At 40.7% G+C, this 12,549-nt stretch overlaps 1 protein-coding gene across 3 annotated transcripts in view; it reads left to right on the top strand.

Annotated features, from left to right (window-relative positions):
- The first annotated feature begins 5,796 nt into the window (after nt 1–5,796).
- The window catches only part of IDE (insulin degrading enzyme), a 54,585-nt gene continuing 47,832 nt past the window's right edge, over nt 5,797–12,549 (top strand). The window contains exon 1 of one of the 3 annotated variants that reach the window (XM_042817997.1): nt 5,797–5,807. The gene's annotated coding sequence lies outside the window, so the exon portion shown is untranslated. Of the gene's footprint in view, nt 5,808–6,056; nt 6,147–12,549 lie in introns of those variants that run through there. The other 2 variants (XM_042817999.1, XM_042817996.1) reach the window with 2 other exon arrangements.

Here is a 12,549-nt window from a genome sequence, read left to right as displayed (position 1 = left end):
AACCTTTAGGAATGCATGTACACTGTACTGTGAGAAATGTTTTATTTTTTTCTTTTTAGGAAAAGACAAAAAGCCTTACAGAAAAATGATCCACATAGCAATACACACATCTGCCGTAACGATTTCAGTAGAGATTACTAATCCCTACTTATTGATAAAAAATTTTCAATAAACCTTGAAAACAAGCCCATGTTTTATATATGAATGTTTCAAAACTAACTCAATAAATCAAATCAGATGACCTGGATAATTATATGTATGGAGGCTTGGCAAATAGAATTGTTGACACTAAAACATGATTAGCTAAGAATTAGGAAAGTGATAATAATGGAGAGATATAATTATAAGCTTGGCCAAGACTTCTTCAAGGCTCAACAAAACCTCTTTTAGCTACCAATATGGTACACATCATATAAGCTGAAATAGGCTACAGAAGGGTTTCCACATGCAATCACCGCTGAAGAATTAGCAGCAAGTTTAACTCCGACAAAGTTTAGTAAAAAGAGATAGTTTTGGTCACATCCTGTTTAATATTACCAGTAACACAGAATAAAAATGTACTGATTAATTGTATGACATTAAAGAGGAGATGACCCGTAACTCAGATTTACGTAACGCAATCTCCACCTCTTGAACAACCAGCCCAGCTGGCCAGCAAAATTCTGAACTCTTTGTTTTCCACATATAGAAAGTTGAACAATAAAAACTTACACACTGTGCTGGTGTATTTCATGCTGAGGACAGCAGTTTCCTTCAGTCACAGTAATAAAAAAAAGCTGTTTCACTGGTATAAATGGAAGATAAGATGTGATAAGCTAAATACCTCATTGTAAACATTTAAGGACTTAATGCATTTGCAACATCAGTAAAAAGAGAATTGGTTACAAATAATCAGAGAAAGTACACAGAATAAAGGTCTCTTTTTCATGTGTATGTGCCAGATCACGCACTGTTGGCTGGTGGAACTTCTAAACTTGTTAGAGGCAACATAAAAAAAATCAACACCATACCTACAGGATCACATGCATTTGTATAATCACTTCAGAGCAAAGCTAAACTTTCTCCTTATACTTACTTATTCTCAATTAGGACATGCAGCTAGATGATATTTTTACATTAAAAAAAAAATGGATGGGAAAACTGCAAACATAGGTTTAATAGGACCTACTGAAGTCAGAAAGAAGTGTCTCCTCAACTTCTCATTATTTTCTGAATTTCATATTTCAAAATATTAATTCATTTTATTCATTTCATTGTTTTTAAACTTAGTGCAGAAAACAGAGCAGCATCCTTCGTCAGGAATATCATGGTATCTTTCCATTACCTGAGACTGTTGTATCTCAGTGACTGCATTTAGGTTTGCGTCGCACAGAGTAAAGAACATCTTTTTTTTTCCGTTCTGTGTCTGAAACAAATAATAAAACAAGAAGTTATGGAGCATCAGATAGATTGTCATATATACAAATACAAAAAATAAAAGGGAAAAAGAAATTACACTTACACCAAAACTTATTAGGAAAACCCCGGAAACAAAACATGTTGAAAAACAGAAATGTGTCAAGGCGTCAGTGAATATTATTTTAAATAGGAAAGCTGCCCTGAATATACAAATAAATGTATCATATACTAAGAAAGATGTTTATACATACCTGTATCGCTGAAACTGGTGCAGAGTGGTCATATAGAACATTAAGCTCATATAGAACATTAAGCTTCTGACAGTTGTTTGTGCAACTATAATTATTCTATTTAGCTGTGAAGTTTGGGAGATTAAGAAAGTTTAACAGAGAAAATTGAATTGTACTGGCATAAAAATGTCTGACCTTACTACTGACAATCCTTTTCTTCAGTGTCTAAACATATGAAAATAGGTCTCTCAACAGACGAAATTATACCTGTTAAACAATACCTGTACAATTACAGGCATTAAATGCTTCTGTTAACAAACCACTGGAGAAAAACAATTTTTTTTTAATAAAGATATGGGAGATATTTAGTATGTCTAATCTCAATTTTCTAAGAAAATGTACTTGATTATTGTAACATAATTGCAGTTCAATGTATCACATTTACACATGACTTCTCTGATGTATAAAGGTTCTGTTAGGGAATTTACAGTTATATGCACAGGTGTTGTGGCTAAACATATTCCAGCAGTGATCAATAATGCTTTTTACACCTACACCTTGTTATGAAGCTATCTCTATTTATTTTAGCGTGGAAATAACCATAACCTTTGGGATTTTTTTCAGCCTGAGGCCAGATTTCTTCAGAGGCATAAGAGCTGCTCCAAAAGTAATGCCTCTTATTCTGTTGGCCCACAGTGTCAGAAGCAGATGTTGGTGGTATAGAAGTAGAGGTTGAGCCTTCCCACCAACATTCCTTATGTTTTGTTGCCATGTGACAGATGGCAGCAGAGGGACAGTCTGACACAGTGGCATCAGACAAAAGTGTGCATGAAGCATGGGTATGTCACTGAATTTCTCCATGTGGAAACAATAGCACCCATTGACATTCATCAGCACCTGCTGAACATGTACAGAGATCAAACAACGAGATGGTGGGTGGTGCACTTTAGCACTGGTAGCAGTGGTCATCTCCACTGGTACAGATTTTTATGAGGATAGCATGCGGGCTCTTGTTCATTGCTGACAAAAATGCATAACTAATGGTGGTGACTATGTTGAAAAAAATAGTTTTATAGCTGAGCATTTGCACTGTCGTATAGTGTTACTGTGCTCTTTATAGCTGTTGTAGTTTTCATGGAAGTAAATAGGAGGCATTACTTTTGGAGCAACCCACAGAAATCCAACTGCAATTTTACTTGACTCCAGAATTTTAGGTAGGTGGAAAAATGAGCTTCTATTAGAAACATGACAAGACTGTAATTGGAGTTTAACATTTGTTCCCCCAGTTTTCAACAGGAATAGAAAATACCTGTTTATCTAGACAGTTTTGAACCTGACTACCTTTAGGATTATTGCTCTTCTTGCACTGTACAGCCATGTCACATATCCTGAAGAGAGATCTGCTTCTTTACGAGGCTTCTTCATGAGAATTTTTGACAATTTCCATAGCGACTCCAAATCTTAAGTCCTAATCGTTTTTTACAACACTTTTTTTCTCTAGAGCAGATAAGAAAATCAGCACCAACTGCCTTGAAGCAATTAAAGTCCTATAAGGAAAAAAAAGTTAAACAGGTGGGCTGTTTAATAGAGAAAGTTCTTCACTTTTGCTAATAGCGTTATATTAAAAATTCTTGAAAAACATGCAAAATATGTCCAAATTTTGGATAAAGGTGGTTTCTGGTTAGTATATAAACTGAAACAGAGAGTAGTTAATTATAATAATATGCATTCCAAATAAATATCAGTGCAACAGCATGGCCTCTAAACAGGGAATAGAGTCAGTAAGACAGGTGTAAAGAATAGGAGGTGTGAACTTTATTGTGTTTGACGTGTGAAGATGTGATCTTTCATCATCACAGATACACAAGGAGAAGCCCTCGCTCTAGTCGCGACTACTCCCAAAATCCCACAGTTCTGCTGATGTAGTAAGTTCCATGGTTTTATGATTTTTGGTTATCGGTATTCCACATCATAACGTCATGTAGTGCACTGGGAGTTAAAGAGTTAATACTCCAGGTCCATGGGTAGTTCCAGGTACTTGGCTTTCAGAAGAGAACAAAACAACATATTACATACCACAGAGGGCTTTGCGTTGTTTTGTTTCCGTTTTCCACTCAGAGGGAAAGATAGAACTGTTTGCAGATCACAAGATGTCTCTCTCTTTTGCCTGGCTAGACATCTTGCCTTCAGCATTAGAGTAAAGCCTTTGGTTTTTGTACACTCTCATTTTATTTGGTTTATTAGCTTCAATTCCAATTATACTGTATTATATTGCGTTATTTTGCATTCTGATATCTTTTTTAGTAAATTAGCTTTCCTCCTCAGATTGTTGCCACTGTTTTGTTTTTAGGCCTATCTCACTACCCTTTTTCCCATTCCCTTTTCCCGGGGCATGGGTCCATATGTCCCACCACCCCATTAATCACAGAACCGGGCTGAACCAGTTCTTAAACTGTTGACGTATATATTAGATATATGCGTCATAGATTAGGCAAGATCTATAGAGAAAGGTAGTATTTATCAGAGCAACTAACAGCTGAAAAAAAACAGGGTGCATTAGGGTAGAAAATTCTTTAGGACCTGAAAAAGCAAAAAACTGCTTGTACATTTTTGCATCTTTCACATGAGAGCTGATACGACCCATCTACAACTTTTAATAGCAAAAGAGGCAGAAGCATTTCTTCTACTCCAAATCCCAACTTTTTAATCCCCTGGTTGCTTCAGGAAGAAAGCAGATCTATCACTAAAAGGCAATCAGTTGGCAGTTTGCCGCCTTCTCAATACGGCAGTATTACCCTTTCTGATGCACAGACAACGGTGATAGGATAGAATTAAGATTAAAGATCTCATCACTTATCCTTTCCTTTTTCCTCTGTCCTTATCTTCTCTTTTACATACACTAGGAAATGGAATAAAAGCAGATTACCTCAAACTAGAATCTTATGAGGACAACATGACACTTCCTTTTTCCATGATGTACCATGTTGTTAAAACTAGGCTCCCACACAATTCTAAATCCAACCAGTTAATTTAGGCAAAGAGTATTGCTTTGCTCTAACCAGGTTTAGTTAACTTGTGAGACAGTTCTGTATCTAAACTGAGACCAGAGTGTGGGTGTGCTTGATACAGACATGACTACTTTAAATTAGGAAGCTCAGGTACAGATAGGAACGTCTCTATAGCAGCCCAGGCTTCAATGGGAACCAGCAGCTGAATGTCTACCAAAACTTCCTGACAGATTTTGTTGACCATCTGGAGTACCATGCTCCCATTCTAAACAGCTAATTTGACCAAAGACAACAGGTTTAAAGCTCCATCACATACATCTTCACTCCCATCTATGAATACAGGAATAGTCTGAACTGAGTCACTGGGTTCTGAAGGACAGCAGGGTCCTGAGAAGCGCTTCCAGCTGTGACCTACTGCCTGTAAGGACACGGACTAAAAGTGGGCACCAAACGTAACAAATTCAGATATTTTCAGTATTTTTAAGTTTTGTGAAATAGGACAGTCGAAACAAGCTACATCTGAAGAAAGCAAGTTATTAGAAACACAAACAGGTGTTGTGGTGATATTTTTAGGGTTTTTTTCCTAAAAATGAATTTAAGTAGCCAGCCACAACCACCGCCTTCCCACAGGCAAGTATACCAACAGAAGAACGAAATATCTCCCCAGAAATCCGGAGGCCCACAGTTACAGCAGCAGCTGATCCAGCCCAGCACTCGCACGTTCTGAGGCAGCCCGCAGCTCACGGGCGGTGAGCGGAGGCCACGCGGCTGCTACAGGATCGCTCCCAAAGCTTAATTCCTCTCCCCGCGGGCAGGGAGGGTTCAGACACCGGCTCCACGACGAGAACTGAAATCTCAGCCGCTCAGGGCGGCACCGAACTCAAATTAAGAGGCATCCAATTACCTTTTGTCTCGGCTTTCGCCAGCAGGGAAACGGCCAGGCCCCGCGCGGTCCATCAAGGCGGCGGCGGAGCGCTCCCGCTGCCCTTCGCTCCGTCTGCCTCCGCCGGGCGCGGCTCGGGGGCCTACCCGCCACAACGAGTGTCGCCCCGGCTCCCCGCCCAGCCACCCACCCCCTCTGCCGCCTCCGCCTCCTCCCAGAGGCCCCCCGCCCCCTCCCCAGCCGCAGCCCCCGCCCCGCCGGCAGCAGAGGCAGCCGAGGTGCCCCCAGGTACGGGCCCCGTTAGGCCCGGCGCGGTGAAAGCGGGCCCGCCGGGCGAGGAGGGCGGACGGGACCCCGAGGGCGCCGGGGAGGGATTGGCCGGGCTGGGAGGGGAGGCGGGCGGAGAAGATGGCGCCGCCGCCGACAGCGGCGCTGAGCTGAGCTGAGGAGCGGCGCCTGCTGAGCGGGACCGGGCCGGGCCGTGCGGCGGGGAGAAGCCGGGCGCGGGCGGCGGGGCTGGGATATGCGGCAGCGGCTGCTCCCTGAACTGAGGCGGGCTCTGCTGGGCTGCGCGCGTCCTTGGGCCGCCCCGGCCTCGCAGTTCGCCCCTCAGCGCGGCTTTCTCGGGTACGGTGCGTGCGCGTGAGGCGGGGGAACCGGGCGGAGGGGAAACGGCGCTGCCGTGAGGGGCCGGAGATCCGCCTGCAACCCCCACGTCGTGTGAGGGCCGGGGCGGCCCCGGCTCTGTGGGGAACGAGGGCAGCCCGGAACGCGGGGCCGTGGGGAAACCGTAAGGGGAGCGGGGGGCGGGCGGCCTGCGTGTGCCCTGCTCTGCGCCGCCGGTACCGGCAGGGCGGGCGTCCTTTGCGTGAAGAACTCCTTTGCGTGCCTGGTGGGCTTACTGGTCCTTGATTGTTGTTGCGTTTTTTTGCCTTCATTTTCCTTTTAAAAAGGAGTTCTGATGTTGCTTAGCTCGCCCTGCTCTCCTGAAGTGTAAAATCCCAAACGGGGCAGAAATAACTTTGCTCCGAGTTATCCGAAGTTGACAGGAGGGAGAGGGAAACTTTGTTCTCTTCCTTCTGTAGGTGCCGTGCCCGTTACCCTGGTGGCCAAAGCTATGTTTAACGGCACAAAAGTAAGACGGCAAAGTAGCTTTTCTTTTCTTTGGGAAAACAAATGGCTTATGATGACTCATGCTGTCAACTGCTCGTGTGGCAGACTTTGGGTGCACCGTTATTGCTTGTGATTGCTGTGTGCACCACGGCATGAATGTACCCTGCCTGTTGGCTGCTGTGAAGGTAATCCACAGTGTGTGCTCTGAGCTGCTGCTGTCGGTCCTTCTGCTGGATTACTTCTCTTGGAGTGTTTGAATGTATAGAGTATTTGGATTTTGGTGTGTGTGAGTAGGCCTGTTATGTTTTCATACTGCCTACAACCATGAATTAATCATCCATTTGATTGTGAATTAGGATCTAGATAAATGATAATGAAATGAGAGGGGGCAGAGGAGGCTTAGTACTTCACATAGTTTTTTGTTGTTGTTTTATAAAGATGGAGAACTTGTGAAAATTAAGACTCTGGTAAACAGATATATTTTAATAATTGAGTAACGGGGATAATTTCCAAGTTAGAGCTTCTTATCTCTTCTCATCTTGCATACAACGTTGAAATTAGCTGCTTTAGCCTCAACTAAAGAGCAAATTATACTGATGTTGGGATGTCCTTACAAGTGTATTTACATGTGTGTAAGACTGTGGCAGAGTCCCTACGTTCAGGAACTTTATCAGAATGTCAGCGATACACCTCATATTGCATGTGAACACAATAGTAGTTCCCTGCTCTGCTACCTCCAGAGAAGGAGGGAAGAGGGAAAAAGCTTCCTTACTTCTAGCGTTTCAGTGAACTGGAAGGTGTTAGCACATGGTTAGGGGTCACTGCAGGTGACGGTTGCTCACTGAAGTCATTTACTAAAAATACTATCAGAGCGTTTGGGAAGTCATATTGGGTTGATTTTTGTGATATATTAATTCTATTGTATTGGGTACTTTCATAATGTTGGTCTTTCTAACAAGATAGCAGAAGGACTCTTTGTAATGAGAATATCTGAAGAGGAATTAATTTAATTGTACTATGCCTACAATGATGTAGGGCTGTATATTTTGGGTCAGGTGATTTTTGTTGAGGCTTGTTCAAAAGTTGATTCACTGTAGCTCTCTATTTAGAAGGCCTGACCTTCTGCAAGTTGTTTTTAGAATGAGTCAGAACTGTATCTTGTCTGAAAGATTGAAATGGAAAAAATTGCTCTAAGTTGAAGATTTATTCAGGGTGTTAGCAGTAGAACTTGAACTGAATTGTCTAAAATCATAAAAATTAGAACAAAAATAGGTAAACAATCTGGAATTCCTTTGCTGAAACACCACAGGACACTGCTCATTGTTATAGCTCTGTTGGTTCTGTCAAAGCTCTAGTGTTAAATAAGCAGTTGTTTTTAACAGGGGATTACAGTGCTGTTCATGATACCAAATCCCAAAGTTCTTTGTGGTTTTGTTGCTAGATCAGTTTTTCTTGCCAGTTCTCATATCTTTCAATGCACTTCTGTTGTGCAGTGTAAGGAAAGTTTTAGTCTTTTTTTATATTATATATATATATAATTTTTTTATTTTTTTTTCAGACCTCACAAGTTTTTAAGTTTGAGGGTTTGAGACAGATGGTTGCATAAAGTGTTAGGTGAATTGGCTTTACAGACAGTCTTGGACAATCTGATGTGTTAGTTGCTGACAAAATGTATGAAGTACACATCCCAATCCATTCTAGAATAAAGCACAGCAGTCTCTCCTGGCACATGCAGGGCTGTGCTGGCACTGCTGCTGCCCTGTAGCTGTGGATCATGCCCTGGAATGGAGGAAGGGAGGAAGGGTGAAGGGGAATCCTGCTGGCTTGTGGGGATTTGATGCATAGCACAATGAAATGAATTCATGTGAATGTTTCTGAAGAAAGTAAAATACACTTTTCAAGTACATAAGCATATGACATGGAAACTGTTATCAGTCTTGTTCTTAGCATGTGATTTGAGGCTGATGCATATAAAGATGCAATGTAAAATACTGTGCCAGACTTAGGAAGTCATTCTGAAGAATCTGTATCGTTATAATTGTCTGAAGACCAAAACCCCAGATAATTTTGCTTAAATGTTTAAAAAAAAAAAAAAAAAAAAAAAAAAAAAAAAAAAACCGCCCACTGTATTGTTCAAGCATTAGAATTTGATATTGCCTAATTGAAGCAACAAATACTGGGGAAATGATTGTTTCATTTGAACCTGGATAAAATATTTTTTATCCTGGAAGATGTTTAATGAATTCTTTGCAGGGAATTTTTAAAGAGAGAGAATGTAAGCTAAAGTGATTTAGAAGTTGAGGAAAAAAATGGTTATCCTTTACTGCTGTGTCTGCTGGCAGATTGTATAACGTTCTGCCTTTTTCATTTTTTCTTTTTTTAACCTTTGGAAACTATAAAATGTTCAAGCAAAGGAATATAATTTTAAGGCACTGAGTTAGCTTTGGTATCTTGATCCCATCCTGTTTCACCAAGCCAAGGCTGCTGAAAACATGATGTTTTGCTGTTCAGGCCTGAATTGTACAGGTGAAACTACCATGGTCCTTGGTTTTGCCAAGTTCCCAATGTGCTGTCATCTCATTAATGCTGCTGGTAATCATGCCCAGTTTTACAGCCACCTGGCAATGAAATCTGTAGCAGACTGAGCCTTATGGATGTAACATAGAAGCTGCAGAAGATATGGACCCTTCTGAGAAGGAGAGCAAGGAAGGTAGCATCTGCCCTGGCCGCTGTCATTAAGAGGGAGTTTTCTGTGGGTCCCAGACCTGGCAGAAAGCTGGAGGCTAAGGTTCTGAAAATGTTTTCTTGTAGTTAGACTTCAGAATTTCTTCAAAATGAACTACATGACAAAGCCTTATAAATATTCATCGTCCTCAAACTTGCCTGATTTGGCATGATTAGTTGTTTTTAATAACTTGGGAGCACTGATTAAGTCATGGTTTATCTCCTTAGTCAGTCTGTGTATGCAATCACATTTATTCAGATCAGCATCAGGAACGTGTTGGAATCTGAGATACATTCTGTAGCTTCTTGACAAGTAAATTCACAGCAGATTGCTGCAGTGGGTTATGTATTTTGAATCACATAAACTGTTTTAATCTCTCTGTGTGTAGAAGAATACTTACTAAGTTGGGCTACTTTTGAACCACGTAACCTGAATGGTTTATGATGATTATTCTGAAGCATCCTTTATGGCATTAGTTGCCTGGGAAAATTTAATTATGCTTGTTGAGATTACTTGCTTTCTGTTCAAATTTGTAATATATTGATGGTGTATATGGAAGTGTCTATATGCCTTAATAAAAACAGCAGCCTGATTTTAGGAAAGCAACTGTTCTGAATACAGTTTAGTTTAAAAAATAAACTTTTAATTGTGGTGTACAAGTGAATCAATAAGCTGAGAGAGCTGGTCAGTTACAGGTTGGTTTATTACTAATGTCACTGTTACGCTCATAAAGATGTCACAATGCTGTCAAATGCTGCTGCTGCCATGAGGAATGGCAGACTTAAAGGAGATGAGGGTTAAAGACATGTGAAAGAATGGAGATTTATTTCATAACTGCAGAGCCACTAGTTTGTAGCTAAGGAAGTTCATGGAATCCTCCACAGTGCTTCACTCAGTGATAATAATTCACTGCAGGAAAGGAGAGAAAACTTACTGTGAGTTCTCTTGGCTGTAGTTCTGCAGCCCCAGGCCTCCTGCTGAAGCACACAGCTCTTCTTTTGCTCCAGGCATTTCCAGCTGAAGAAGTTTTTGTCTAAGTTACTAAGGACTGTGAACCACAAGGATTAGTAGGTAATACAGGCTGCTTGTGTCAGTGCTAGATCCCTTACAAGACAGAACAAAGAAGTTTGGACTCGAGAAAGGTTTCCCTCTGGTAAGTGGTAGGCAGTGAAATTTGGAATTTAAAAGAAAACTAAAATACAGGCGGGCATGCAAATAAAATATGGATCTTGAAACAGATAGAAAATGAGATTGGCTGTTACTGTTGTCAGTGTGGAGTTAGAATATTTGTATTGCAGCCAGCATGATATGTGAAGTGTAATTGGAACACATGAGACACGAATTGAAGACTAGGAACAATGCGGGTTCTAGTATATGCAGTGTAAACTTACAGCGAGCACATCGATGCTCCCACAGATATGCATAAAAGAAATTCAGGTTCAGTTGTATGAAAGCTTCAGGGAATCCCAAGTTTTAAGACAACTGATATATGTTGAAAATAGGCATGGAAATCTGCAGAGATGTTGGTCGTCCTCCAGCTGGTTTACTTCAAGCTGATGAGTGTTTATAGCCATTTGTCTGGTCAGACTTACTTATCAACATTTGAGTTCAACTTGTGCAGCCTGTTGTAACCACAAATCTTGAAAAGTGCTTTGGAGTTTGTGCTTTCAGGGTCATATTTTTATTAGCTAGTTACATTCATGCAATGAAGGCATCTCTCAGGAGTTTCTGTTAATTGGTTTTCAAGTATGGTCTTTAATTGTTCAAACACTAAACTTAGGCATGACTGCGGTGGTTGATTTTTAATTACAACAAGTTTACTAAAATAACTTAGACTAAAATAAGTAGGAAGACTCACGTATCACTTAATCCCACTCTTGTACTCTGCAGGTGGAAGCTGGCTTCCCCAGGAAGCCTCACTGGTTTTGAGGGACTGCCTGCCTACAACTTGTTACAAAGCTGGACGTTAAATAATAGAATATCACTTTACTGCAAACTACCTTAGACTTTTCTTGTACAAGTGAAGTCATTTTGATGGGAGGGAAGAATGTTTAAGATTTCCCAGTCACTGAATAGGGACGCATCTAGTTTGTGGATGAATTTCTTTCCTACTGGATGTCAGCATCCAGTGCTGGCTGTGATGATAGCATAGCAAAGTAGATATAGCACCAGTACTTTAGAACAGGCCCTCAGCATAGCTTAAGGAATTAGACTACTTCTCAAATAAACTAGAAATAAAAAAGTTTGTTACTTAATTTTCTTTTGTCAAAAAGCAGTTGCGAATGAATGGAGCTTACAGTTCACTTAAGAAAATGCCACTGTAAAAATATTCTGTCTTAAATTGCATTTTCTTTTCTAACTACTGTGTTATAATTGCATACCACCAGAAGGAATAGTGCTTTAGCTAGAAAGTATTGGACCTGTGTGTTTTGTTTTCTGTTGTCATGCTGCCTTTCAAATATATTGTGTGGTTCATCTGCTCTTGTTCTCTTGCTTCTGCTAGCACAGTTTATGTAGCTTTCAAGGAAGTAATTCTGGCTTAATTATATGAACCCTCTTGGAGCTGAGGGAGAATCTTACATTCACAATGCTCATGAAAATAACAATCAATAAAGAGAGACAGAATTAAGTCCTTAGTTGGAAGGCTTAATCATTTGATCTTTTGAGAATGGTAGATTTCCTGTTCTGAAATTTGGCTGCTAAACTGGAGATAGCTGTGAAGGAGGAACAAGAAGGGAATGATGATAAAATGAGGTGGAGGTGTGCAGCTTCACAAGACATCAGTTGAAAACTGAGGTTTCACGGAAGCTGTGTAATTTGATGAATCACATTGGAATGATGAGTCGTGTGAACAATCAACATTCTGTGACTCAATGAGGAGGTAGAGAAATAAGGAGTTACCACGTGACGAGGAAATTGTGTAGCATATGAAACCTCCCAGATTTGAAATTTTATAGTGTACCTTCATCTTCTGTTTAGTAACTAGTATGTTAATGAGGCAGAAGGCTTTAACTGAAAGCCAACTGATAGTTGTGCATTAGTAGAGGTGAAATCAGGAAATACAGAAATGGCTTTGTTCTCCTGAATGCTTACACTTGTCAGTCCAATAGAACCATGTGGAAGAGACAGTGAAATGGAATTAAGAACAGCTTAGTTACTTTGTCTATGAAAGGTAGTATCATTTCTTCCTTT

Source organism: Centrocercus urophasianus, unplaced genomic scaffold (assembly GCF_019232065.1).
Source record: "Centrocercus urophasianus isolate 14NV4802_14NV808 unplaced genomic scaffold, USGS_Curo_1.0 seq_17, whole genome shotgun sequence".
In the NCBI taxonomy this organism is placed as follows: Eukaryota; Metazoa; Chordata; class Aves; order Galliformes; family Phasianidae; genus Centrocercus; species Centrocercus urophasianus.
Note: the sequence above shows the minus strand (reverse complement) of the source record. Positions and strands in the feature narration are given on the sequence as shown.